Source organism: Anolis carolinensis, chromosome 1, assembly GCF_035594765.1.
Source record: "Anolis carolinensis isolate JA03-04 chromosome 1, rAnoCar3.1.pri, whole genome shotgun sequence".
Lineage (NCBI taxonomy): Eukaryota > Metazoa > Chordata > Lepidosauria > Squamata > Dactyloidae > Anolis > Anolis carolinensis.
In genome coordinates this window covers 206,627,934-206,654,102 of record NC_085841.1, presented here as the reverse complement: position 1 = coordinate 206,654,102, position 26,169 = coordinate 206,627,934, and the positions used below count along the sequence as shown (strand labels likewise).

The following is a 26,169-nucleotide window of genomic DNA, read 5'->3' as shown; positions in this document are numbered from 1 at the left end:
TTGATTCAATGAGCCTACTTTAATTGGGACTAATCAATAGGATTTAAATTAAAATGTGAGACTGTATTACCCATGGCTGCAGTGTTCACCAGCTATCATATGTTGTATTAAAAGTTGAATTGATATTGATGTGCAGTCACAAACACACCCCAGAGTCCCCACCTCCCATTTTTAGGGGGAAATGGGGCTGGGTGGGCCAGGCTGAAAATATTGCCCTTCTCAGCTTGTGAGAAAACTGCTCCATTTTTAGACAGACCATTTTAAAAGTCATTGTCATAAATACCTTTAATCTCCTGGTCTCATTGAATTCAGTAGAGCTTGCTTGGGAGGATGCATGCTCAAAATCTAGACATCAACCAAAGGTGTCTGTACTTGGAATATCTGCTCTGACAGTAACCTTCACTAGTGAAATTTACATTCAAGTTTCTATAAATTTGGCTCTACAGATATTTTGGGCTTCAATCCAAAAGGGCTCTGTCAACTTTGCCAATGCTTACTAATTCTGGGAGAGGATGTCTAAGATTTTTGGAAGACCAGCTTTTGAGAAGTTGGTTCAGCCTACAAGCTCTTGAGAAATCACTAAAATCTATACCAGAGCTGAAATTTTGTTGGAGTTGGGTTCCATCGTTTATCTGTGGAGTACTCTCCCTGAAGTGAGAAATGGAGCAATTTCAACACAACTGGCCCATGTCCCATGGGTAGCTATCCAAGGCTGTGCTGAAACACAGGAGCCATAAACTGAGGGAAAGAGTGTGAAGCAATTGTAGTCAATGACCTTATGAGTTAAGATGCTGTTGTTAGACTTGGTCTAGATGCAGAGCTAAACAGGATATTGATTTTCATGGGATTCCTTTTGAAATGACTAAATCTGGACCCAGTTGGTGATAGTGAAAGATCACTAACTAATTGGAGGCTAGTTGGAATCATTTAGACTTCCTTCCAGCTGAATGACTTTCCAAGCCATCTGTTAGTGCATATTCAAGTACTGCTTTGGGAATCCATATTATGAAACCTCTGGACCAGACCTTTCCCCCCTAAAAGAACCCCAGATTCCATTGGGAGGAGATAGATGCAAAGTAAAAAAAACACTTTGTAAGCCCCTTCTACACTGCCATATAATCTAGATTATCAAAGCAGATAATCCACATTATCTGCTTTGAACTGGATTATATGAGTCTGCTTTGCCATATAATCCAGTTCAAAGCAGGTAATCTGGATTGTATATAGCAGCAGAGCCGGCCCTAGGTATTTTTCAAGTGTAGGCGAACAGAATTTTGGCGCCCCCCCCCAAACCAATCACTGAAAAATAAAAGCGTTGGATAAGCGAAAATGTTGGATAATAAGGAAGTATAAAGGAAAAGCCTATAAAACATCAAATTACATTATGATTTTAAAAATTAAGCACCAAAACATCATGTTTTACAACAAATCAATAGAAAAAGCAGTTCAATACATGGTAATGTTATGTAGGGATTACTATATTTGCAAATTTAGCACTAAACATTGAACAGGGATATAGGGCAGTGTGGACTTAGATAACCCAGATAGCCCTCAGTATTAAAAAAAAAAACCTCTAAAATCAGGACAATAAATAAAGAACAACACTCTGAAAACAGAAGAAATCCAGACAGTAAACAATCAGGGACAGCTAACTCCTCCCAAAAAAAGATTCTCCCAGGCAAGAAGAAGCCAGGCCTTGAAGCCACAGGGCCATTAAATGCTAATCAAGGTGATTAATTACAACATTCACACCTGCTTCAAAGAAAAGTTCTTTCTCCCACCCTGGACCTTCTACAGATATATAAACCCCACATACCTAGCTTCCAAGTTCCTACAGACCTCACAATCTCTGAAGGCCCCAAAGGTGGGCTTGCGTGGTGCGAAGGTGGGTCTGCGCTGGCCGGAAGGCCCAGCGCGGCCCGCTGGAAGGCCCGAAAGAGAAGGAGGTGGAGAGTGGTGCCCTCCTCCCAGGACGATGGTGCCCCCCCCCCCCCCATGATGGCGCCACAGGCAAATGCCTATTTCACCTTATGGTTGGACCGCCTCTGTATAGCAGTGTAAAAGGGGTCTAACTCATAAAGTATTTTGAGGACTATTGACCAGAACAAGGGGTCACAATCTTTTGGTTTTGTCCTATCCTGAGCAATTTCACCATCTGAATTTTAGTATTAGGTGCTGAAAGGATGGGGGTTCATTTTGTTGTTGCTCTTATGGCCACTTAGAAGTCGTTAGTAAATTTCTACAAATTTCTGAAATGATCTAACAGTACATTATCCCCAGGGGTGGGCGGAAAGGGAAACAACATGAGAGCACTGATCCCAATAAGAAGTCTATCCCCCAATTGATTCTTTTAGTCTCTAGATTTCTAGCATTGCATACGCCAGAAACGCTCTGACCTAGAATTCTTATATGTTTTGTGTGCAGATTTCCTTTGCAATTTTTTTTCATCCCTCTTGTTTCTACTTCTAAACTTTCAGCTGAAGTTTTAGTTGCAATGCTGAAGAGTTGGTGACTGATGCAACACTTGGGGGACATATTCCTGATTGTTGAGGATGCCCTCATTTCCCACACCCCTTGGCTACACACCTGAAGGTTTCAATTTACTTCTTACCCACCTTTTGCTGCCATAGGCCCTTAAGAAAAGAGAGGGTAGGCGGGCAGACCTCTCTGTCCTCCTTTATCTCCCTGAGCATCAATTTGCAAAGGCCAGGAGGACTGCAGAAGTTCCTATAGACTTTTCAATGAGGGTGACGCCTCGTTCCTTCCGAAATAAAGCATCCCTGGCAGCAATCAAACATCTATTTCCACCGGGTAGATCTCGCTATTTTTATTCCAGCTGTGTTGACACTCGTTGCCAGCCCTCCCTGTTTTCCACATGTAGTTGGCTTGCCTTCTTTTGAAGAACAGCCAAGGCTGATGGACTCCCAAAGCGAATAGGTGTCTGAGGTACAGCAAGAATTGCATCCATATTATGCAAACCAGGCATGATTTCTTCCCCAGTTCTCTCCCAACTCCCTGTGCATACAAGAAAGATATAAGATGTGAAACTGAATGTAATGGAAATAGCAACCTCCCAAGCCTTTCACTATTTATTTATTTGTTAATGTATATATTTGCTAACCTGTATTGGTGTGGGAGGGGTTAGAAACATGTGATTATACTGAGCATGTTAAACTCAGGACTCCATTTTGTATTAAGTCTGTTTTACACCTAAGTGGAGGTGAAAGTGTGATTATGGACTTCAATGTGTTAAGTTTGCATCAGACCTCAGTGGAGGTGGATGCATGTTGCTGTTTTGGACTTCAGTGGAGAAGTATGACTTATGGACTTTAGTGAGTACAACTATACCTAAAGACTATGGACTATTTTTTCAAAGACTTTGGTGTTGTTTTGTCTCTGAGTACATATTTTAACTAAGAGATTTCAAGGGGGTTTATATCTTTGGGTAACTGCAACTACAATTACAATTTCAACTTCAAAGAAACAACCATCCCCTGCTAACCGAATATATTTTTGTAGTGGCATGTCTTTGTCCTTGGCAGTTCAAAGACATGGTTCTTCAGTTTAACCACTGAGTTACCTGTGTGCCATTACGTGAATGCTTATGAATATCACTTGTTGAAAGAGTTGACTTTTAACAAGGTCATGCTTTTCTTGACTAGTGGTCTTCAAAAGATGGTCTCATGTATTAATTGAGATTCACATTTGCCAAAAGGATGTGACATCATTTTTCCTTTTCAATAGGGTTATAATTGCCATTGATTTCCAAAGGGATATGTGCCCAGAGACTGGGTGCAGTTATTTCCAATAGAATGCTTGTCGGGACACCAACCATCACCAAAGCACCAGGACTGATAAAGGTTTGGGACCTCAGTGATGCTGGTGAGGGCTTTCCAGGGTCTTTGGATGAAATATCTCCTCCTGTCTCCGTCTTGTCTTTTGCTGCTGTTGGTATTAACTGTGAGGGCGAGGAAGGAAAAAGGAGAAGAAGCTACAACAAAAACCTCCCTGTGTCGACCAGGAAAGACCATCAGAGAGAGGAAAGGGTTTCTTCATGGAACGCCTCCCATAGCTTTCAAAGGCCCTGCTTGCTAAGCCAAACCTCCCCTTCCTCATTTTTTTATTTGAGGGGGGGGATCTGCGTACATGTATGTGAGGTAGAGGAGAAGAAAGAAGAAGAGGAGGAGGTGATGGTGGTGGTAGCAGCAGGAGCAGAGGAGCTGGAGAAGACGGCAGTGGAGGAGGAGGAGAGGGTTAAATAGAACCATGTAGACCTCAGCCATCCTGCTAGGGAAGAGTCACAGCAGACAGCCTCTCAAAGTGCAAGGAAGATGATAAGAATAGATTTTTCTCCGAGTCCCGACCACGTGATGGGCGAAATAATTAATTCAGCTCGTCCCTTAAGAAACACGGAGTCGTCATTAATCTGCCAAGCAAAGGACTCTATCAGACTTGAAAACTGAAGAGATCCCAAGAATATAATATACAAAGGGGCGCGGGCTCTTTCTATGCACACCTAGCGCCTTTGGCGACCACCGAAAAGGGGGGAGGGGGCTACAAACACTGCCAATCATAAAAAAAAGACAGAAAGAAAGAGAAAAAGCGGAGCTTGGTATGTATTGTACACATTTCTTTCCTTTCCTTGTATATTTCTCTATTCTTAATGAACTTCGCTGTCAAATGCTTGACAAATTAGGGGCCCTTCTCTCCCCGGTTTACAACCTTGCCTGAGTCAGACGCTGTTCTAGGCATATGGGGGCCGGGAAAGGGGGCACGAGGAGGAGAACCCCAAATATGAGGAGATATGAAAGGTTTCCCCGTTATGAAGAGACAGGGTGGAGGTCCCTCTCCTTCTGGGTTCCCCGGTGGCAGGCTGAGCCCCTAAATGTCCTTGTGCGGGAATGGGGCGAAAGATTTACTGGTTGTTTATATCTGACTGGGAACAATGGTAGCTGTCACGGCATCTGCTGCCCATTCTGCAATGGTGAGAAAAGGCCCTGAACTTCTTTTCAAGCCAGGGTCGTATTTTTTTTCTCTCTTCTTCTTCTTTGTGTCATAATAGAAGGCTATAAAACGGAGCTGGGATTGGTACCCAAGGCGGACTTTAATGAATTCTTGGGGTCCTTCTTCACCCCTCCACTTTCCCCCGTGACCCACCAACCCGGCGAAGGCGAGGGGCCCTTAGTGCCATCGCAGTGGCCAAGATGTGGCCTTGGGAGATATTTATGGGGAGGGTTTGGTGCCTCAAATCATTTGGGGGCCGAGAAAGGGACAGTCTCACCGGAGGCGGTATCTGGAAGTTAGGGAACCAGTTCTTCCTTTCATTGTATTCTCTCTCCTTTCTTGCTTTCTTCTCTTGAAACTCCCCGGGGGAAAGGGGTATTTCGAATTGCTATGATTTTGCAATGTTTATTTATTTGTGTATGTGTGTGTTTGCCTGCGCGGAGAGAGCAAAGAGGAGCACGCAAATACACGGATATGTTTGGGGGGGGGGGGGGATACCGCAAATCCAGGGATATTATTTAAGTCTGGTCCGTGGACCACCTGTGGTCCGCAAGAACTAAAATATGGTCCAGGCCTCACCCTTACTACTACGGATAATAACACAGCCCAACCAAAGAAACATTTTCGTTTTAGGCCTGTTCCTAAAACGTTATTTGGGGTGCTGATTCAGAAAATTGCATTGGATAGAGCACATCCGCTCTAGATTATTAAATATGGTTTTCTGTGGGCGAGCAGATGGCGACTACTGGGTGGCATTTGTTTTGTACCAGAAACTAGAGCTGATGTGGTCTATCCAATGCAATTTTCTGAATCAGCACCCCAAATAACTAAACCGAATCTAAAGTTGACCAAAAACTGATTCGCAACCCTTTTGGTGCTAATGTTGGAGAGTGGTCCCTGGTCAAAAAAGGTTGGGAACCACTGCCATAGACGGAAAGGGTTTTTAAAATATTATTTTCGAAAAAAGTAAATACATATATTAATAAATAAGCGCATGTCGTTCTTTTTATTATTTCCGTTGTGTGTCAGGGCAGAGGCAAGGATTTCCTGCTTTGGGAATGATACATTCAAACAATAAAACATTAATTCGGGGATTTCGGGTGACAAATGTTTATGGCTTGAGAAGAGTGATGGCGAAACAGGGCTGGGCTTTCCGAACGGGAGAGTGCGGACACCTCGAGTGTTGTTTATATTTTTCCTTTGACCCAAAACTACAAAAGAAAGAGAGGAGGGGGGGGGGGGGAGGACACAAACTCAGGACCTCGGCGGAAACATCCCTTTAATGATAATGCTGATTCTCGTGTATCAGCCCGAATATTGTATCACTTTGACAATTGCCGGGTTTGTTGTTATAAATCATCGTAAGTAATTCCTGGAAGGGTGTGAGGTCGATCAGGGTGTGTGTGTGTGTATGTGTATGTGTGATGGGGAGATGGGGTGTGGGAAGAGAGGGAAGGAGGCCCGGCTAGGATTGTAAATCTTCCCGTTTTATGGCTCTCTGAACAGATGCTGAGACAGAAAAAGCCTTAGATCCCTCTCGGAGGCCAAACTGAAGGTCCCTTTCCCCATTTTCTCTGCTTCACACTTGGTTCCCTGTGTTTTTTTTCCCCCTATTGAATTTGAAGTTCGGTCCCTTTGCTTGCTGGCTTGCCGGTTTAAAACGCATTCATTTATAGGTGGCCTTCCCAGGAACGCGAGAGTACATCGTTGTTGTTGTTGTTGTTGTTGTTGTTGTTGTTGTTGTTGTTGTTCCCTTTCCTATGTTCTCTTTCTCTCTGAAGGGAGACTTCTTCTTCCCTTAATCTTTCTGCTTTGCAGATTTTGCTCCAAGCAAGCGAGAAACCCCATCTGTGGCTATTTCTTTCCCTCCAAGCGCCCCAGTGTTACATTTTATATACATTTATGCTTCTCAAGGCTTTGACCGATAGGTTCAAAGGAATTGCTAAGAACAAGAGGATCCTAATGCCATTGCTTCCCTGTTTTGCTCCCATTAAAACGGGTGGAAGGGGTTGAGAGGGACCCGATCCTTCGGAATCAGCCTGGCAAAGGGGTTGAGCCTCCCTTAACTTTGCATATGACAGAGGTTAAAGAAGAGCAGGGTCTTCTTCCTCGGGTTTAGCGTTTTCAAAATTTCCCCGAGTCAACGTTACAAGTCCTTGAATCGGAGCCCGTCTCCCATGAGCGCCGAACTTCCCTTATTGAACTTCCCACGTTCATTTTTTTCTTCTCATCCTTTACAAAGACTGGTTTGCAGAGGAAAGAAATGTTATTTAGATACCGCAGCTCTGTGGACTGTAAAGCGATACATTACTGCCATGTGTTTGGATGGTAATGAATTTTTCAGAGATTCTAGATTTAGTCTAGAGGCTTTTTTTCAGATTCGGGATTCTTTTCAGGCGTCAGACAAAAGAGTCATAACAACAACAACAACAACAACAACAATCTAGTGACGAACAACTTTAAATTGTGTATATTAGCGAGAAGCAATGTCTGGCTAGCTGTTTAAAGATTTTGATCTGAAGCCATAGAAAGAGGAGGGTAAATAATAACAGTAATAATGTGACTTGTTTGGGATATTGTTAGAGCCAACGACTCTTGCTCTAGTAACGGGAGGTTTTGTACATAGGCGAGCAAAGAAAGCAACTCTTGGAATATGCTGTGGAAGGCTTTCATTGCCAAAATAATTGGGTTGCTGTGAGTTTTCCGGGCTGTGGCCATTTTCCGGGAGCATTTTCTCCTGAGGTTTCGCTCACATCTGTGAGGTCTGTTGGAAACTAGGATTTATATATCTGTGGAAAGTCCAGGTTGGGAGAAAGAACTCTTGACTGTTTGAGGCAAGTGTGAAACAAGGTTGCCTAGTTTTCCAAACCCAACTTGGCCTAACTTCTTTCCCCCATTATATTTAACTGAAGAGCCAAATGGTCCCTTGATCGCAATGGACGGCAGCCAGCGTTACAAAATAGTAAATAGTCAAAACAGCTCGAAAGGGAGACGCTATCTCGGAGGCGGTAACCATTTCGCTTTTCAAATCATCATTATTTGGGGGGGGGGGGGGCTTACCATTAAGAGTAACACGACCCCTCCCCCCAAATTTGTTGAAATCGCAGATTATGATTATTATAATCCATATTGACTGGGGTGGGCTGCAGCTTTGCCCACTTCATGAATTGAAGTTCTGGTCCAAGAGGCAACTGAGCTCTCGGGGACCAGCACCTCCAAGGCATCCTAGACCCCACTGAGCTGAGATGCCCCTTGGCTCTGGACTGTGGATGGAGACCTTGCATGGACCATGCTAGGCCCTTCAGCCACCCCATAAGAAGGAGGAGGAGGACTGAGGAAGAATTTTTCCAAGTTCAACCTGCTTGGAAGCCTCAGCCTCATTCAGAGCCATCTCCTCTCCGAGGATCACGTGAACAAATATGCTTGTATTTTAAGGCAGCCCTTGTTTCCTTTATTACAGCAGGCTTCCTCTGTTGCTCTCCCATATAGAAGTGTGTACATATATAATTATGGCGATGCTTAAGTGGCCTCATCAGCTTGTTCTTGACAAACCAAAAAGCTATGCCATTAAATAGCTGACTGGATCTTCTCCCTCCAATGGGTTGGCCTGAAGCTTCTGAAGGATATTATTATTATTATTACCATTATTAATACTAAATCCAGCCAAGTCAGAATACCCGTTGGCTCGCTGTTATTGGAGCTCCAGCCTTGGTCTTTTATCCTACCGGGAATACTGGTCTATGGAAATGCTGTGCAAGACTACAAGATCAGGTTTAGCTGCGTATTGTCTACAGAACAAAGGAGGAAGGCTATCCCCTCCAAGCTACAAACCCACGCTTTTTTGACCCACCACCAGGACAAGGACAGTTTTAGGATAAACAGGTATACAGGTAAGCGAACCAAGATGGATTCTTCAATCTTACCTCCAGCTTCACCCCCTCCCCCCCAAAAAAACCCCCAAAACCGGGTTATAATGGGAGATGAAGTGAATGTGTGGGGAACCTGGAGATAAGAATATGTAGCTTTGTAGACTGCCTGAAAGGATAAGACGCTGACAAAACATTGTATCTCATATGTTGGGGTCTCTGGGCTTTTATTTTCCTTCGATGCCAGTCTGTATTTGGGGAACTGGTTTGGTTTGGTGGGGATTAAGCCTGTCGCCTCTGAAAAGAAAGAAAAAACACATTTTGTGACCGAGCCTGGTAAAGGGAAAGTTACTTTTTTCGGTTCATTTCCCCCCTTCCCACTGAACTGTATGGCAAAACTGTGCCTTTGCCCTGGCTGATCCCGCTGTTTATATCCACGCAGCCCTGTTGGAAACACATTCAGTGGAAATGGTGTCACTGCCTATTGTTTCGGGGCGACTCTCTCTGGAAACAGACGTTTCCCCTCTTTCTCCTCCTCTATTTTGCCGTTTTATTCCGCTCTGCCTCTGCTGCCTTCTCTGAATTATTCGACCCCACCCCCCGGCCAAAAAACAGGGAGTTTGTCATACTGTATTTGCATGGATGTGTCAAAAAGCGGCGGCGTTGGCTGGGACCTATATAGCTGATTGCCTCCCATAAATAAATGGGACGGCAGTCCAGCGGATTCGGGCGTTGGGTTTCCGTGCCTTGGACACTTTGCATGTTTCTCTGGAAGCCAGTCCGGCTGAATTCGTTATTTAGCCTCACCCAGTTCGGTGAGGCTTGCTCCCTAATTCAAACCTTGAGGAAGCAAGTCCCACTGAACTCCCTTTAGTCTGTATCAGGGGCCCCATTTCGTGCTGTCTTTTGTGCGGGTGACTATTGGGGCATCAGGTGCAATAGTTGCATTGTGACTTTCGCCTGACTGAGGTCCCTTCCACACAGCTGAATAAAATCCTATATTATCTGCTTTGAACTGGAATATATGGCAGTGTGGATTCAGATAACCCAGTTCAAAGCAAATATTGTGGGATTTTCTGCCTTATATTCTGGGTTATATGTGTGTGGAAGGCACCTAAATCGGCATCAGCTATAAAACAAAACCCCATGTAAATACGAGGTTAAAAATTAATCCCTATTTCAAGGTCATTTTAAAAAATTGCCACTTTAAAATATACTACTTGAATATAGAGGGTTAATATGGAATCCGGGTCATATTTGTGTCCCGAATACACTGGTCATTTAATGCAGTTTCAAACCGATATTGAAGAAAGTGGTTTAACTGTGCAGATGATTAGGAAATCCTTAAACCAGTTTGAGATCTGGATGGTGATTTTGTTGGGTTCTCTCCCCCCCCCCCCCTTTACCTCATTAGAAGACGAGATTTAGCAAGCTGGATGGATAACTCCAAGACCTTTTCTATCAAGAATGTATTTCTTTTACCCCAATAAATATTTTTGAACCTGAAGTTTTGACTCTGAAATCCGAAGGCATCCTAAAGAAAGGAAGCTTATCCCAGCTCACCACACCTAAGTTTCTGCTGGTTATAGAGTTTACTTCTGTATTCTGCTATATTTATGGTGGAATCACTCCAACTGAGGGTTATTTTTGAGTCTAACAGCTCAGATTCCCCAACAGATTTTACACAAACCACAAAGCACTGCTGCACATTAAGAGCTTCCTTTCGTGCACTTTTGTGGGTGTTTGGTGGCAGTTTGATAGCCCCGAACTGCATAAAATGGTCTGTGTAGATGGGGCTTAGTCAGACTGACTTCGGGAAAATACAGTTGTGGTGGTCCTACTGTGCCTATGTTCTCGGAAGCAAAACCCCACTAAATTCAGTGCAGATGCCAATTACCTATAAGTTTCCGAGAGGAGTCAAGAGGAGGGAAGGTTCTTGGGACCACCGGGACCACCTTTGTATCTCTGTCTTCCATAGGGATGTATAGAAGTACATCTATGCCTATGCAGGACAGAAAGACATGAATCTATAGTCATAGAATCATAGAATCGTAGAGTTGGAAGAGGCCTCACGGGCTATCCAGTTCCAACCCCCTGCCAAGAAGCAGGAAATCGCATTGAAAGCACCCCTGACAGATGGCCATCCCGCCTCTGCTTCAAAGCCTCCAAAGAAGGAGCCTCCACCATACTCCGGGGCAGAGTCCCACTGCCGAACAGCCCTCACAGTGAGGAAGTTCTTCCTGATGTTCAGGTGGAATCTCCTTTCCTGAAGTTTGAAGCCATTGTTTCGCATCCTAGTCTTCAGGGCAGCAGAAAACAAGCTTGCTCCCTCTCTCCCTCCTATGACTTCCCCTCATTGTGTAGTCGAAGTGCTTTCATGGCCGGAATAGCTGAGTTGCTGCAATAGCTGGGTTGCTGCAAAATTTCCGGGCTGTATGAGGTACCGTCAATACATCTGAGGATGCCTGCCATAAATGCAGCGTAACGTCAGGAAAGAATTCTTCTGGAACCATGGGCATACAGCCCAGAAAACTCACAGCAACCCATGAGTTTACATTTCCTTGACTTTAGCCTTCCTCAATTCCCACTCATTCCAGCTTGGGGGGCCTCAAGCTGCGGGGCTGACAAGTTAGTCAGCTGAATCCAATTACGGCAAACGGCATTTCATTTCACGACGGGCCAGGACACTCTCTCTTGCGTGGAACTTCACCGAAAATGTCCATCCTTTATTTCTCTTTCTCTCTCTCTCTGGGGTGTGGGGTCTCCAGGATAGGCCCCTGTCCAACTCCGTGGGGCTCTGAGCCCAGGTGAAGGAGCGTGAAGAAAAAAAACCTCAACTTGGGGCCCTTCCATACAGCCCTATATCCCAGAGTTTCAAGGCAGAAAATCCCACAATATCTGCTGTGTACTGGGTTATATGAGTTCACACTTAAATAATGTGGGACTTTCTGAGATATAGGGATGTGTGGAAGGGCACTTGGATGACTGTCTTTCCCAAACAAGCTCCACTCCTACCTCTCCTTTCCCCGGCTTGTAAATATTTGCTCCCTTTTTACTTGTATTATTCCATTTTTTGTCTTGGCTTCTTTCTCTCTCTACCCTCCCCGCCCCCCCTTCCAAAGACAACAAACCGCATTCCTCATCAGCATTTCCTTCCCTTGCCTTATTGGTGCTGCAAAGGGAATTCAAGAAGTCGATAATTAATTAGACACAAAATGAAAACTTACCCCGTTAATCAAGAGCAGGGTAACAATGACTGGCTTTCGGAAAGAATGGTCCTTCGGCTCAGGCGCTTCTGTGTGGTTGCCCCCCCCCCCCCCCCCCCCCTTCTCCCTGCAGTTTTACGATTTCCTTCTTCATACTGTACAAATAACTGGTTAATTTCTAAAGAAAGGGGAGGCGGAAAAATAAATAAATCCACTTAGAGCGGGCGCGTGCCCACCTACATGTCTCGGCGCGTCCTATAAGGCGTTGGGGGTCGGGACAGGCCTTGGGAAGCCGGGCTGAGACAGTGAGCAGCTCTCCCCGCCTCAACCCAGGGCCCTTTTGCCGGCTTGCCTCCAGGAAAAGCCGGCTCGGAAGCGGGGAGGAAGGCTTGCTGTCTGCCTGGCCAGCTGAGCAGGGGGAAAGCGAGCCCAGAAGGAAGCGGGGGAGCTCGTTTGGGCTGCCAACTCATGGAGGGGCCTTCCGCTGGTTGTTCATTAAGTGGTGAGTTATTGCCGCACGAGCCAAAGGTCACTGCAAAAGGCTTAGGTTTCGGAGATATGCTCTTTTTATAATGGCCTCGCTTCATTGTGGGGAAGAGTCCCCCTCACCCCCCCATTCTTCCAAAAGTTCTTAGCTGGCAGATTCAGGTGTACAAAGAAGGAGCTGGGATGTTTGGGGCGTTGGGCCCAATATGTCTCCTCTGGAAGGTATTTTATCTATACCGATATCTGTGCCTGTGTGCTCTCCCTTATTCTCACTGACTTCCTCACACTCAACCAGTCAAGCACCGTTTCAGTGCTGGTTTGCTATTAGTTTTGCCATGTTCCAGAAGCATTGTTTCCTGACGTTTTGCCCACATCTATGACAGGCATCCTCAGAGGTTGTGAGGTATAATGGAAACTAAGCAAGTGGGGTTTATATATCTGTGGGAGAAATAACTTTTGTCTGTTGGAGGCAAGTGTGAATGTTACAATTAATCACTTTGATTACCATTGCAAAGGCTTGCAGTTTCCACGCCTGGCTGATTTCTGCCTGGGGGCATCCTTTGTTGGAAGGTGTTAGCTGGCCCTGAATGTTTCCTGTCTGGATTTTCCTTTTTTCCGAGTGTTGTTCTTTATGTCATGTCCTGCTTTTAGAGTTTTTAAATACTGGGAGCCAGATTTTTTTTTCTCTGAGGATGCCTGCTATAGATGTAGGTGAAACATCAGGAGAGAATGCTTCTGGAACATGGCAATACAGCCCAGAAGACTCACAGCAACCCGGTGATTCCGGCCATGAAAGTTTTCTAGAGTTTCAGTGCTGCCTAGGAGAGCAACAGCAAGCCAAAGGCACTGCCTTCTACTCAGACTGGATCAACTTTGCCAAATAATGCACTCCGAACTGCATTGTATGTAGTCATTGTAGACTCATATAATTCGTAAAGCCCCTTCTACACTGCCATATAATCCAGATTATCAAATCAGATAATCCATATTATTTGCTTTGAATTGGATAATATGAGTCTACACTGCCGTATAATACAGTTCAAAGCAGATAATCTGGATTTTATATGGCAGTGTAGATGGGTCTTAAATGCCAGAAGGCAGCTCGAATAGTATATACTGTACTAGATACTGGAAAACCTCAAAGATACCTTCCTTAGAAGAATGGGAAAAATACATGACACATTTGCTAATCTCACTTATCCAAGCTTCACTTATCCAAGGTTCTGTATTATCTAAAGCAGTCTGCCTTTTAGTAGTCATTGTTTTTGTAGTAAATGTTGCAATGTTTTGGTGCTAAATTAGTAAATACAGTAATTGCTACATAACATTACTGTGTATTGAACTACTTTTTCTGTCAATTTCTTGTAAAACATGATGTTTTGGTGCTTAATCATAATGTAATTTTATGTTTAATAGGCTTTATTTCTTAATCTCTCCTTATTATCCAAGATTTTTGCTTATCCAATGTTCTGCCTGTTTATCTAGTATAAGTGAGACTCTACTGTAATGGACAAAATAATTGTACTCTTAAGAGGAGAACTATTAGAAAACTTTTTAATGAATGGCAACCAGTGATTCAACATCTCAATAAAAAAGTAAAATTAAACCGAAAATGGCAACAAAAACTTACAAAGGTATGGCTATTTTAATAAATAAATAAATACATATTGAAAGAAAAAAACTACAAGTCCTATGATTGTACATGATTCAGCAATGGCCATTAAAGTGGTATCAAACTGCAAATATATATAGGAAAGAAAGGAAAGGCTTCAGGGCTTCAGTGTGTCCTGGTCTGACTTTCCTCGAAGTTGCACATCCATTATGGATTTATAGCCCTCCGGTTATGGCGGAGTTCATCCTGCCATCTTTCTTCCGAACAACTGGCCTGTACCTTGACTCTCATCTCACCCTCCTGGCCTTCTGAATTTGCCCTAAGGATCTGTGGAGATCCATTCGGCTTTTGGCGGGCTACAAAGTTACTCCTCTCCACAGGCCTCTGGTTTGGGGTTTCCCCTCCAGTCTCCATCCCACGCACATTACACAAGCAGAAGTGTGACCAACAGCTTTGCCATTCGCTAGCCTTGCTTGAGAAATGTTACTGGAAAAGAGGTGAGGATGAAGTCCAAGCGAGGGGCGACTTTGCAAGGAAGTGTTTGGATATTAGGGCGGGTTGGGTCCTTGGCATATTAAGACCTCCAACCTCTTTCAAAAGCCTGCCAGTGGCCCTCCTGTTCTTGGTGAACCATTCCTAACACTCAAGCCCCTTCTTTTCAGCCAGGAAGAAAAGAAGGAAGTTAACTCTTCAGCTCCAGAGTCAAATAATGTCTCCCTTCCTCCTACATTTTCCCCGAGAGGGCTCCCTGTTTCATGTCGCAAATGGGAGAGAGGCTATATCTCTGTCTGACATGCTGTTTCAAAGGACAACTCTTATTTCTGAAGTCTAAAAGTGGGGTGGGGGGTGGGGGGAGGCAGAAAAGGACACGTAGAGAAAGAGAGGCTTCTACTGAGATTTCCTCCTTTGTTTCAGGTCCAGCTCGCCGCTTTCTCCCACGGAAGCTGAAACCCCCACTGAAAGTGCGAGAGAGAAGATTCAAGAAAAAACGCAGTTGTGGTGAGTTCCTTCCCCACTTAAAATTGTCACGCCTACACTAATTTTTACTTTTTTCTAAACGTGGACTTTAGTAACTGGGAGTGGGGAAAATGTGAAGTGATTGATCCCTGTAAGGGTTTTAACCATATGTTGCCAAAGGCTATCCTGGCCCGTATCACCGGGTTGCTGTGAGTTTTCGGGTTGTATGGCCATGTTCCAGAAGCATTCTTTCCTGACATTCCACATGCATCTATAGCAAGCATCCTCAAGAGGTTGTGAGGTCTGTTGGAAACTAGGCAAGTTGGGAGAAAGAACTCTTTCAACTCTGCTAGAAGTGTGAGTGTTGCAATTAATCACCTTGATTAGCACTGAAAAAAATGGCAGCTTTAAGGCCTGTCCAATTCCTGCCTGGGGGAATCCTTTGTTGGGAGGCATTAGCTGACCCTGATTGTTTCCTGTCTGGAATTACCCTGTTTTCCGAGTGTTGTTCTCTTTTTACTATCCTGGTAGCCAGATTTTGTTCATTTTCATGGTTTCCTCCTTTCTGTTGAACCGGTCCATATGCTTGTGGATTTCAATGGCTTCTTTGTATATTCTGACACGGTGGTTGTCAGACTATACAGTATTACAAAGCTCTAAAATCAGGACAGTAAATAAAGAACAACACTTAGAAGACAGGAAATTCCAGACATGAAACAATCAGGGTCAGTTAACAACCCCCAACAAAAGATTGCCCCAGACAGGAAGCAGCCAGGCTTTGAAGCTGCAAGGCTCTTCAATGCCAATCAAGGTGATTAATTGCGACGTTCACACTTGCCTCCTACAGACAAGAGTTCTTTCACCCACCCTGGACCTTCCACAGATACATAAACATCACTTGCTTAGTTTCTTGTAAACTTCACAATCTCTGAGGATGCCTGCTATAGACGTGGGCGAAACGTCAGGAGAGAATGCATCTGGAAAATTCACAGCAACTCGGTCTTAACCATATGTTGTGATGCAAGGGGTTGTCAAATTTTTTTTTTAAAAAAGTGCTATTTTCCCCAGGAAAATATTTGATTTGTATACAGGGGAAAGGTTATTGTCACAAAGGGTAGACTTGTGGGGGTTCGAGTTGAATTGCGATCCAATCAGGTCATTGGCGGGGATCATGATTAACAGGGGGGATATCAGTAAAAGACTTTGAATCAAATAGTGGGCCAAAACGAGGCTGGGTCAGATCCCACCAAACGTGGTCCCTTTCCTTTCAGTGACCCTCTCCTGCTGTCCAACCAAGCGCTGAAAGAAAGTGTAACCGCGGTTTACAGTAGGTACTTAAATGCCAGCCACTGGAACCAATTTGGCTTTTCTTTTTAAAGTGCCGGATTATAGCTCCTTGGAGTCCGTTTATTCAGATCATAACTGTGTTGTAAACTGCGGGTTACTAAAAGCAAAGTGTTGACCAAGAGGGAGGGGAGGGGAGGGAGGGAGAAAGGGACGGCAGACTCATAAGGCCAGCTCCAAACGTACAAACTCATCACACTGAATTACACAACCGCCTCGGCCAACCCTGCAGCGGCAGCCCAATGATACAGGAGGGCGGTGATGGAATATGGCAGTTATGGTCTATTTACATCCATCACCCATTTCTCTCCAAGCAGCCCCCCCTCCCCCAACAAGAAAAGAATTGCTCATTTCCAGAGGCTTCCTTCCTTCCTTCCTTCCTTCCTTCCTTCCTTCCTTCCTTCCTTCCTTCCTTCCTTCCTTCCTTCCTTCCTTCCTTCCTTCCTTCCTCCTTTCCCTCCAGCTCTCCCCAATAAGCAAAGAATCACTCATATCGAGAAGCTGGCTTATCTCCGTCCTTTTTTTTCTTCCTTCTAGTCCTCACCAAGGAAGTAAAGAATAGCTCTTTTCCAGAGGCTGCCTTCTCCCACTCCTTCCTCCCTTCTTCTTCCTTTAATTCTTTCCCTTCCCTTTTCCTTCCTTCCTTTTTCTTTTTCTTGCTTTGTTTCTTTCCTTCGTTCTCTCCTTCTCTTTTCTCCTTTTCTTCCTTCTTTTCATTCTTTCCTTTCTTCTCCCCCTTCCCCCTTCCCTTTCTTTCCTTCTTTTCCTTCCTTCCATTCCTTCTTTCCCTCCCCCTCTTCCTCCCCTTTTTGCTTCCTTCCTTCTTTTTCTTGCTTTGTTTCTTTCCTTCCTTCTCTCTTTCTCTCCTTCTCTCCTTCTTTTCTTCCTTCTTTCCTTCGTTCCTTTCCCCTCCCTTTCCCCTTCCCTTTCATTCCTTCTTTCTCTCCTTGCTTGTTTTCTTTCTTCTTTTTTCCCTTCACTTTCTCCCCTCTCTCCTTCCTTTTTCCTTCCTTCCTTCCTTCCTTCCTTCCTTCCTTCCTTCCTTCCTTCCTTCCTTCCTTCCTTCCTTCCATCTTTCCTTCCTTCTCCACTCCTCTCTCCTCCTCTCCCTTCCTTCTTTCCTTCCTTCTGGGTGGGCCCAGCTCTTCAAACCCTCTGAGTCCTGGGTTGTTGTATGTCTTTCGGGCTGTTTGGCCATGTTCCAGAAGTATTCTCTCCTGACGTTTCCCCCACATCTATGGCAGGCATCCTCAGAGGTTGTGAGGTATGGATAAACTAAGTAAGGCAAGGAAAAATATATATCTGTGGAGAGTCCAGGGTTTTTTCCTTTCCTTGCCTAGTTTATCCATGCCTCACAGCCTCTGAGGATGCCTGCCATAGATGTGGGCGAAACGTCAGGAGAGAATACTTCTGGAACATGGCCACGCAGCCCGAAAGACATACAACAACCCTGTGATCCCGGCCATGAAAGCCTTCGACAACCTCTGAGTCCTGTCTCTCTCCACAATCCCGAAAAGGCCTCTTCCTTCAGCCGAAAAGTGTTTCTTTATTTGTGTGTGTGTGTGTGTGTGCTGCCTTTGCCACTGCGCTTGCTCTCCGCCTGTGTCCAAAGGCGCCCTTTTCCTATCTATATATACACTCCACTCGGGGGCCTTTCGGTGTCTCTTCCGCAGGGTCCCTTTTCGCGCAGCCGCCCCCTCCCCTCCCACGCGGCCTGTTTTACACCGAGTGGGGCCGGGCCCCTTTCTTCTCCTCCTCCTCCTTCCCCCCTCCCGCCCCCTCCTTCCCGGCTTTCATTCCTCTCCGGAGCGCTTTCTGCCCTCGCGCCCGCAGTCATAAATTTTGCCACCGGGGCCCGCCTGACAGGTGCATTCATTGATATGCGCTGTGAGAAAGGACCCCGGCTGCTTAATAAGAACCCCTCCTCCGGCCTCTCGGACTGCCTTTTATTTATTCGGTATCATATTAGATATTGATTCCCCGGCAGAATTAAGTGTAGTGGGCGCATTAGCGGAGAACTGGCTTCATATGAATAATATAAAGAGGGGGGATCCGGATCGAACACAGTTCGCAGTACCCTGGAACTTCTCTGGCTGCTTTTTTGTGTCTATGTGCGTAGTAGTCGTTCTTGTTCCTTTGCCTCCATGTGGTGAAGGGAAAGAGAAGAGAAAGAAGCTGTGTTTTTGAGTCCTCACTCCTTCAGAGTCATTTTGATTCCTAGAGATTATTTATTTCAGGATTTAAAGAGGGAAGAGGGAGATGAAACAAAGGGATGTATTAGTCTCTGCCTCGTGGCGCTGAGGTTCAGGCGGGGTTAGCTTCTCCAGATACTTGGGAAGGAAATCCGAAGCGCAGACATGGATACTTTGCGGCTGCTTTCGCCTCGGCCTCCCACGCTGGCGATTAACAATTTGGGGCCCAGTCACCGAAGGATATACGTATACAATAGTCTCACTTATCCAACATAAACGGGCCGGCAGAACGTTGGATAAGCGAATATGTTGGATAATAAGGAGAGATTAAGGAGAAGTCTATTAAACATCAAATTAGGTTATGAGTTTACAAATTAAGCACCAAAACATCATGTTATACAACAAATTTGACAGAAAAAGTAGTTCAATACGCAGTAGTAATTACTGTATTTACGAATTTAGCACCAAAATATCACGATGTATTGAAAACATTGACTACAAAAATGCGTTGGATACGCGAATGTTGGATAAGTGAGACTCTACTGTAATATAGGCTTGGTTTGTCTGCAAAAATATAAAATAAAATCAAAGCCCACAACCGAACTCCAGCTATAATAATAATAATAATAATAATAATAATAATTTATAGACCGCCCTATCTCCTCAAAGGGACTCAGGGCGGTTTCCACCATATGGCAACCATTCAATGCCTAAAGAAAAACCATACAAACAGTATACATCAAGACAAAGCACATTAGACCATATAAACAACCTAATTGTAACTAAACAAACAAAATGAGGACAAATAAAATAATGACTATAAATGAACACATAAATAAATGAATAAAAATAAGATAACATCATAAAATATTTAAAAAACCTGATAAAACATATTAAAATAAATATATGTAAAACCGAGTACATCAAATAGGTGACATTCTGAAAAAGAAGAAGAAGAAAGAGGGAACGGGGAAGGGTTTTGTTTAGAGGCGAAAGAGAAGAAAAGGGGAAAGTGGGAAAGTGTGTGTGTGAGTGTGATGGGGGAAGATCTAAAAGATGAGCCACCAAACAGTAGAGCATTGTCCATGTGATTTATGGCCCTTTGCCTCCTTTTTAGGTTCAAGCAGAGTTCACAAGCCCCTGGTATTTCAGAAAAGAAATAAAGCTTCTCAGTTTTGAGGCAATATTCACTCAGAAGGCAGGGAGGGTCGTTTGCAGAGATCTGTTTTTGGTCAGTGAAGAAAATGGTCATCCGCGTAAAGCTGGAATAAACAAAAAAAACACGTTTGGATTAGGTTGCCTCAGAAATGGATGAGGATTGTTTTTATGCGTATAGGTAGATCGTTTGGGAATAAATAAATCCTCAAAGGCTATTTATGTGTCGATAAATTGAAGGCATACAGAGAAGCCAATGAAATCCACAAGCACGTGGACAATTTCAACAGAATGAAGGAAACCATGAAAATGTACAAAATCTTGGCTACCAGTATTAAAAAACTCTAAAATCAGGACAATCAATAAAGAACAACACTCGGAAAACAGGGGAATTCCAGACATGAATCAACCAGGGTGAGCTAACACCTCCCAACAAAGGATTACCCCAGGCAATAAGCAGCCAGACTTTGAAACTGAAAGGCTGCTCAGTGCTAATCAAGGTGGCCAATTGCAATATTCACATCTGCCTCAAATAGACAAGAGTTATTTCTCCCATCCTGAACATTCTACAGATATATAAGCCGCACTTGACTAGTTTCCAACAGACCTCACAACCTCCGAGGATGCTTGCCACAGATGCAGGCGAAACGTCAGAAAAGAATGCTTCTGGAACATGGCTGTACAACACAGAAAACTCACAGCAAAGATTTCGGCCATGAAAGCCTTCGACAACACAATGGAAGGTAGTTCTGGCCTTACTGTTGTTCATCATCCTCCCCCTTCGCCTGTCCTTTTGTTCCTTAACAAAATCCTAGCATTTCCTGACCATTTGGTCTCACTTTGCAGAACTGTGCATGTGTGGACAGATACATGCATTTGGAAACCAAGAGCCATTTTTCATGTGCTAAAAGTGAGCTGTAGTCCAGAAAAAAAACTCCTGCCAAAATAAATCTCCTTGAAGGTACCACAAGACTTCTGTTGTTCTTGCTGCAACAGACTCACTCCTCTGGAAAACAAACATCCAAGCATGTTTTACTTGACTAATTATTTCATAATTTAATGTATTTAAAAGTAAAAAAACATAGGGACACTTACTGGGACATACAAAACATTATTAAATATTTCACATTCCCATATTAATAGCTGGAAAATATTACACTGTATGTAACAAACACTTCGAAATGTATGACTATTTTAAATATATATATATATTTAAAAATGAAGAAGAAACATTTGGAAATTTCCTAAGGGAGCTGGAGTATTTTTCAGGTTAAAATAAAGTTAATAAATGATAATATAGTCAAAAATCCCCCAAAATTTTTAAATATATATATATTTAAAAATGAAGAAGAAACATTTGGAAATTTCCTAAGGGAGCTGGAGTATTTTTCAGGTTAAAATAAAGTTAATAAATGATAATATAGTCAAAAATCCCCCAAAATTCAGAATACGTATTTTAATGGCAGATATGATACATGATCAATTTACATAAAAGATACATGTTATTACTGAGGGTATATGTGCCTTTAAAGTCCCCTCAGCAATGATTTTGTCAGATTCCTCCTATTGAAAGTGTATCACTATTTTTACAGCACTGTGGAAGGTGGTAAGGGGAATGATCCTTGATTTTGCATGAGTGGTTAATGTGATCCGAACATGATTTATTTGTATGCAACCTTCTTAGAAGCCAAGCATTGTCAGCCCTGGTTAGTAATTGGATGGGAAATCACCAAGGAATACTAAGGGCCCTTCCAGACAGGACCTATATCCCATGATCTGATCCCAGGTTTTCTGTTTAACCCCAGATTATCTGGCCATGTAGACTCATATAATCCAGTTTAAGGCAGAAAACCTGGAATCAGATCCTGGCTTGTCTGGAAGGGCCCCAAGTGCTGTTGGATATATTTCAAAAGAGGAAACTAGCAAAACCACCAGCGAATTCCTTGCCTATGCGAGGTTATCTGCTTTGAACTGGATTATATTAGTCTCCACTGCCATATAATCTGGGATAATAAAATAATCTGTGATCAGATCTGGGATATAGAAGGGGCTTATCAAAAGCCAATGAAATTCATAGGGCTGCTATAAATCAATAAGCAACTTGAAAGTACACACACACAACTTTGGTGGATCTGTAGGAACCCTGAACACTGCCCCCCCCCCGCCCCAAATTGCTAAAAAGAGAAGGGGAAACTCAACTAAAACACCAATTCAGGGTTTTTAAAAAACACTTTTTCAAAATAAAAAGTCAAAGTGATACAGGGATTACTTCAATCTAAATAGAAGTGAATTGTCTCTCCTCGTTCACCCTTCTTTTGGCAGCCTGGAAATGCTAAAGTCCATGAAAAAATACTGTTGGGAGCCATATGCATCCCCAGAGCCACATTTGGACAATGCACCGCTATCAACCAATCCTGTGTTTATCTTCCTCAGAAATGTACCCCACTGAGTTGTACTTCCACCCAAGGGAATGTGAATAGGATTGTGTGATGTGGAGGATGATTGTGGGAAGTCCCAGAGAACTTGGCATAACTTTTAAATAAAGAAGACATGAGTTTAGGATTCTTGCCACCTAATTAGTGGGAATTCAATTTAATAGAAATCTAATAGATATGACTTCTGAAGGAGTTATTTCAGATGAATAATTTGGAATTCAGTTATTGCTGATTGCCAGTTTTATTATATATTTTTAGGAGATGGTGCATTTAAGAGAGTATTTTTGGGTGATTTTGCCCTAAAAATTTCAGGCAGAAGTAAATTTCATAGGTTTAGGCTGCAATTAAGAGTGTAATGCATCTGATACAGGACATTTTAAGTACAGTACAGACAGACATCTACTTGTTTTTTAATTCATTGATTTTGAATTCTGATCTTCTTTCAATGTAAATAAAACGGCTCTGGTGCCGTGTCCATAAAACTTTATAAAGTGGGTTAGATTGGGATGTAGTGGATGAAAGTCATCCAGGCCCTTCCACACAGCTGAATAAAATCCCACAATATCTGCTTTGAACTAGAATATCCGAGCCCACATTGCCATACATTCCAGTTCAAAGCAGGTAATGTGGGATTTTATTCAGCTGTGTGGAAGGGACCCCAGATAACCCAGTTCAAAGCAGATATTGTGGGATTTTCTGCCTGGATATTCTGGGTTATATGGCTGTGTGGAAGGGCCCCCAGTTTGCTGCCTGGTTGAGTGGGGAAGTAGCACAAGTCTTACTATATCTAAGCCTATAAGTCTACGCACTCCTAGGAAAAATATAAAAATATAGAAAACTAAAAAACCAAGTGAGACATGAAATAGAATAAAGAAAGCTATGAAATCTATTTTGTCTCCTTCAACAACTAGAAAACATAGAACCTAGCATAAACATTACATTAATAGTGTGTTATTAATGTGACATGTAATGTCATTTCTGTATTGTAAAATTCTCCCCAAGAAGGAATCTTTGCTGAATGGTAATAAATGAATCAACTTTTTTGCCCAAATACATAACTATGTTGTAGAAATTGCCCACTAAACATTAAACAATGTGAAGTCAAAAATGCCCCCAAAGAAACCTTGGCTGAAATATCTCCAAAGAGGAAGACACTACTAAGGTAGCTGACCTATATATTTCTTCTTTATATTGCAAATGAACGTTATTGAATGCCCTTAGTTACACTTTAACTTTTTAGAAGTCTTCCCAGGAAAAACAAAACGAAACACCAAGAGACAGGGTTTACAATAGAGATGGAATTTTCCCTGGTTTTTCACGTTTCAGTTCTGCTTCAATCCATCATGTCACTAGCAGCTCGCCGAAACTCCTGCACATGTGTGACTGGAGGAAAGGGGGAGCCAAGAGAGAGGCGAGGAGAGCAACAATAAAGGCAACAACAAACATGTTGGTTAATATTTATACTGGAAAATAGCACCGAAATACAATTCGGAGAGTAGAGAAATACTTGAATAAGATCATAAAATAAATAATCATAGCAAAGACCGGAGAGAGAATTCAGGGGATTTATATTTTTGCTGAACTCTAAGAAATAAATAAAAAGAAACAATAAGAACGTGTTGATAAGATCTAGGTTAGAAAATACTTTTTAAAGGAATCTAATTCGGGTTGCTTTAGAAAACGGAATTAAATTATCAGAGCATCTGATGAGCCAACCTGGATACAACATATTATTTGAGAACATAGAAATGCTGGACCACTCTAACAACCACCATATCAGACGACACAGAAAAACCATTGAAATCCACAAGCATGTGGGCAATTTCAAAAGAAAGGAGGAAACCATGACAAGGAACAAAATCTGGCTACCAGTATTAAAATAACCTCTAAAATCAGGACAGTAAATAAAGAACAACACTCAGAAGACAGGGGAATTCCAAACAAGAAACAATCAGGGGCAGCTAACACCTCCCTACAAAGGATTCCATCCAAGCTTTGAAGCTGAAAGGTCATTAAATGTTAATTGCAACATCCACACTTGCCTGAAACAGACAAGAGGTTTTTTTTCTCCCACTCTGGGCCTTTCACAGATATATAAACCCCACTTGCCTAGTTTCCAACAGACCCCACAATCTCTACGGATGTCTGCCATAGATGTAGGTGAATTTTCAGGAGAGAATGCTTCTGGAACTTGGTCATACAGCCCGGAAAACTCACAGCAACCCAAATTATACATTTCTCCTGTTTTCCAAAGCTCTCTCTGTCTCTTTTCTTCCACGCTTAAACTCTATGTTTTAGGATAGCTGAATTAGCATAGTTTTGAAAGCAATATACTGTATGTAATTCATACTGTCCATCAAGTTCTGAAAAAATGTCCTTTAAGTCTGTTTTTATGAAAAAATAAGGACAAAGGCCACACTTTGTTTATTTTCGACATAAATGAACACAGCTGAAATGACAAAGTCCAGAACCAGTTCTCTTTCTGCTCATCTGAGACCTGTTTTTTTATACTGGATTAATTTTGGAAAGTCACCTTCCTGGATTTCATAGTCACCCACACTGTCATCTTACACAATTGAGTTATCTCAGAGAGCTGCACTTTCTGCTGAATGTGGTTGAGAGTGTAGCATAAGAAAGCAACACTGAAGCCAGCCCAGAGTTTGGACTGCTCCCTTCACAATAGCTGGAAGAGAAGCCAATTGACTTCAACTGAAATTAAGTCTCAGTTAATTGTGTTTAGGGCAGGGATACAAGGAATTAATAGCTGGCCGCAGAGCAAAAACAGAGATGAAGGAAACTGGAGTCAGTTGTTAGTCTAGAAGTAGAAAATAAGGAACAAACGAGAAAAGGATATATAAGGAATTCTGTTCTTTGAATCCATGTGTGTTTCATGTGTTGTATAAGTTTCAAAAGAAAAACATGGGATGATGGAAGGGAGCTGTCTGCCAGAACTGATATATGAAGACTTTCTATTTTAGGTAGTTTTCATTAAAGACCTAGAAGGTAGTGTCTAACACCAGTCAGTAGATACATATACATGTGTGTGCGTATGTGTGTGTGTGTGTGTGTGTGTGAGAGAGAGAGAGAGAGAGAGAGAGAGAGAAAGGGGGGGATGGGAATAAATACATGCAGGTGGCCTTACAGGTTCCTCAAAGTATATGTCTGTGGACCTGAGACTGTCATGGTGTGGTATGCTGGCAAAGGCTCAAACATGGCAGAGCCTGAGCAGTTCTTCTTGAGTTTGTGAAGAAGAAAACCAATGAAGGCTCTGGGTTGCTGCAAGTTTTTCTGGCTATATGGCCACATTCCAGAAGCATTATCTCCTGACTTTTCGCCCACATCTATGGCAGGCATCCCAGAGGTTGTGAGGTCTGTTGGAAACTAAACGAGGGAGATTTATATATCTGTGGAAGGTTCAGGGTAGGAGAAAGAACTCTTGTCTGTTGGAGGCAAGTGTGAATGTTGCAGTTTGCTATCTTGATTAGCATTGCAAAGGCCTGGCTGATTCCTGCCTGGGGAAATCCTTTTTTTGGCCCTGAATGTTTCCTGTCTGGAATTCCTCTGATTTTTGAGTATTGTTCTTTATTTATTGTCCTGATTTTAGAGTTTCAAATACTGGTAACCAGATTGTGTTCCTTTTCATGGTTTCTTCCTTTCTGTTGAAATTGCCCACATGCTTGTGTATTTCAATGGCTTCTCTGTATTGTGTGAAGGCTCTGTTATAGAATTTTTACAATGTTGATGTGTTTTAATTTTGCTGAAAATTGCCTCCAGCCAAGGGTAAGGAATAAAATTATTATTATCATCTGTTGGGAGGGGGCTTTTGGGAGCAGTCTATGGATGCATCCGCCTTGTAGAATTAATGCTGTTTGACCTCACTTTAATTCCCATGGCTCAGTGCTACGGGGATTA

General features: G+C 43.0%; 1 protein-coding gene and 1 long non-coding RNA gene across 5 annotated transcripts in view; one reads left to right on the top strand and one right to left on the bottom strand.

Annotated features, from left to right (window-relative positions):
- hoxd3 (homeobox D3) overlaps nucleotides 1-26,169 on the top strand; it is a 74,582-nt gene that overhangs the window by 37,711 nt on the left and 10,702 nt on the right. For 2 of the 4 annotated variants that reach the window (XM_062964188.1, XM_003226209.4), the window contains exon 3: nucleotides 15,090-15,173. The gene's annotated coding sequence lies outside the window, so the exon portion shown is untranslated. The other 2 variants (XM_062964202.1, XM_062964209.1) reach the window with 2 other exon arrangements.
- On the bottom strand, nucleotides 9,067-12,192 carry LOC134294153 (uncharacterized). The gene is made up of 2 exons (XR_010001129.1): nucleotides 12,098-12,192; nucleotides 9,067-10,872 (listed from the first exon to the last, which is right to left on the bottom strand). It is a non-coding gene; the product is annotated as an uncharacterized LOC134294153 (long non-coding RNA).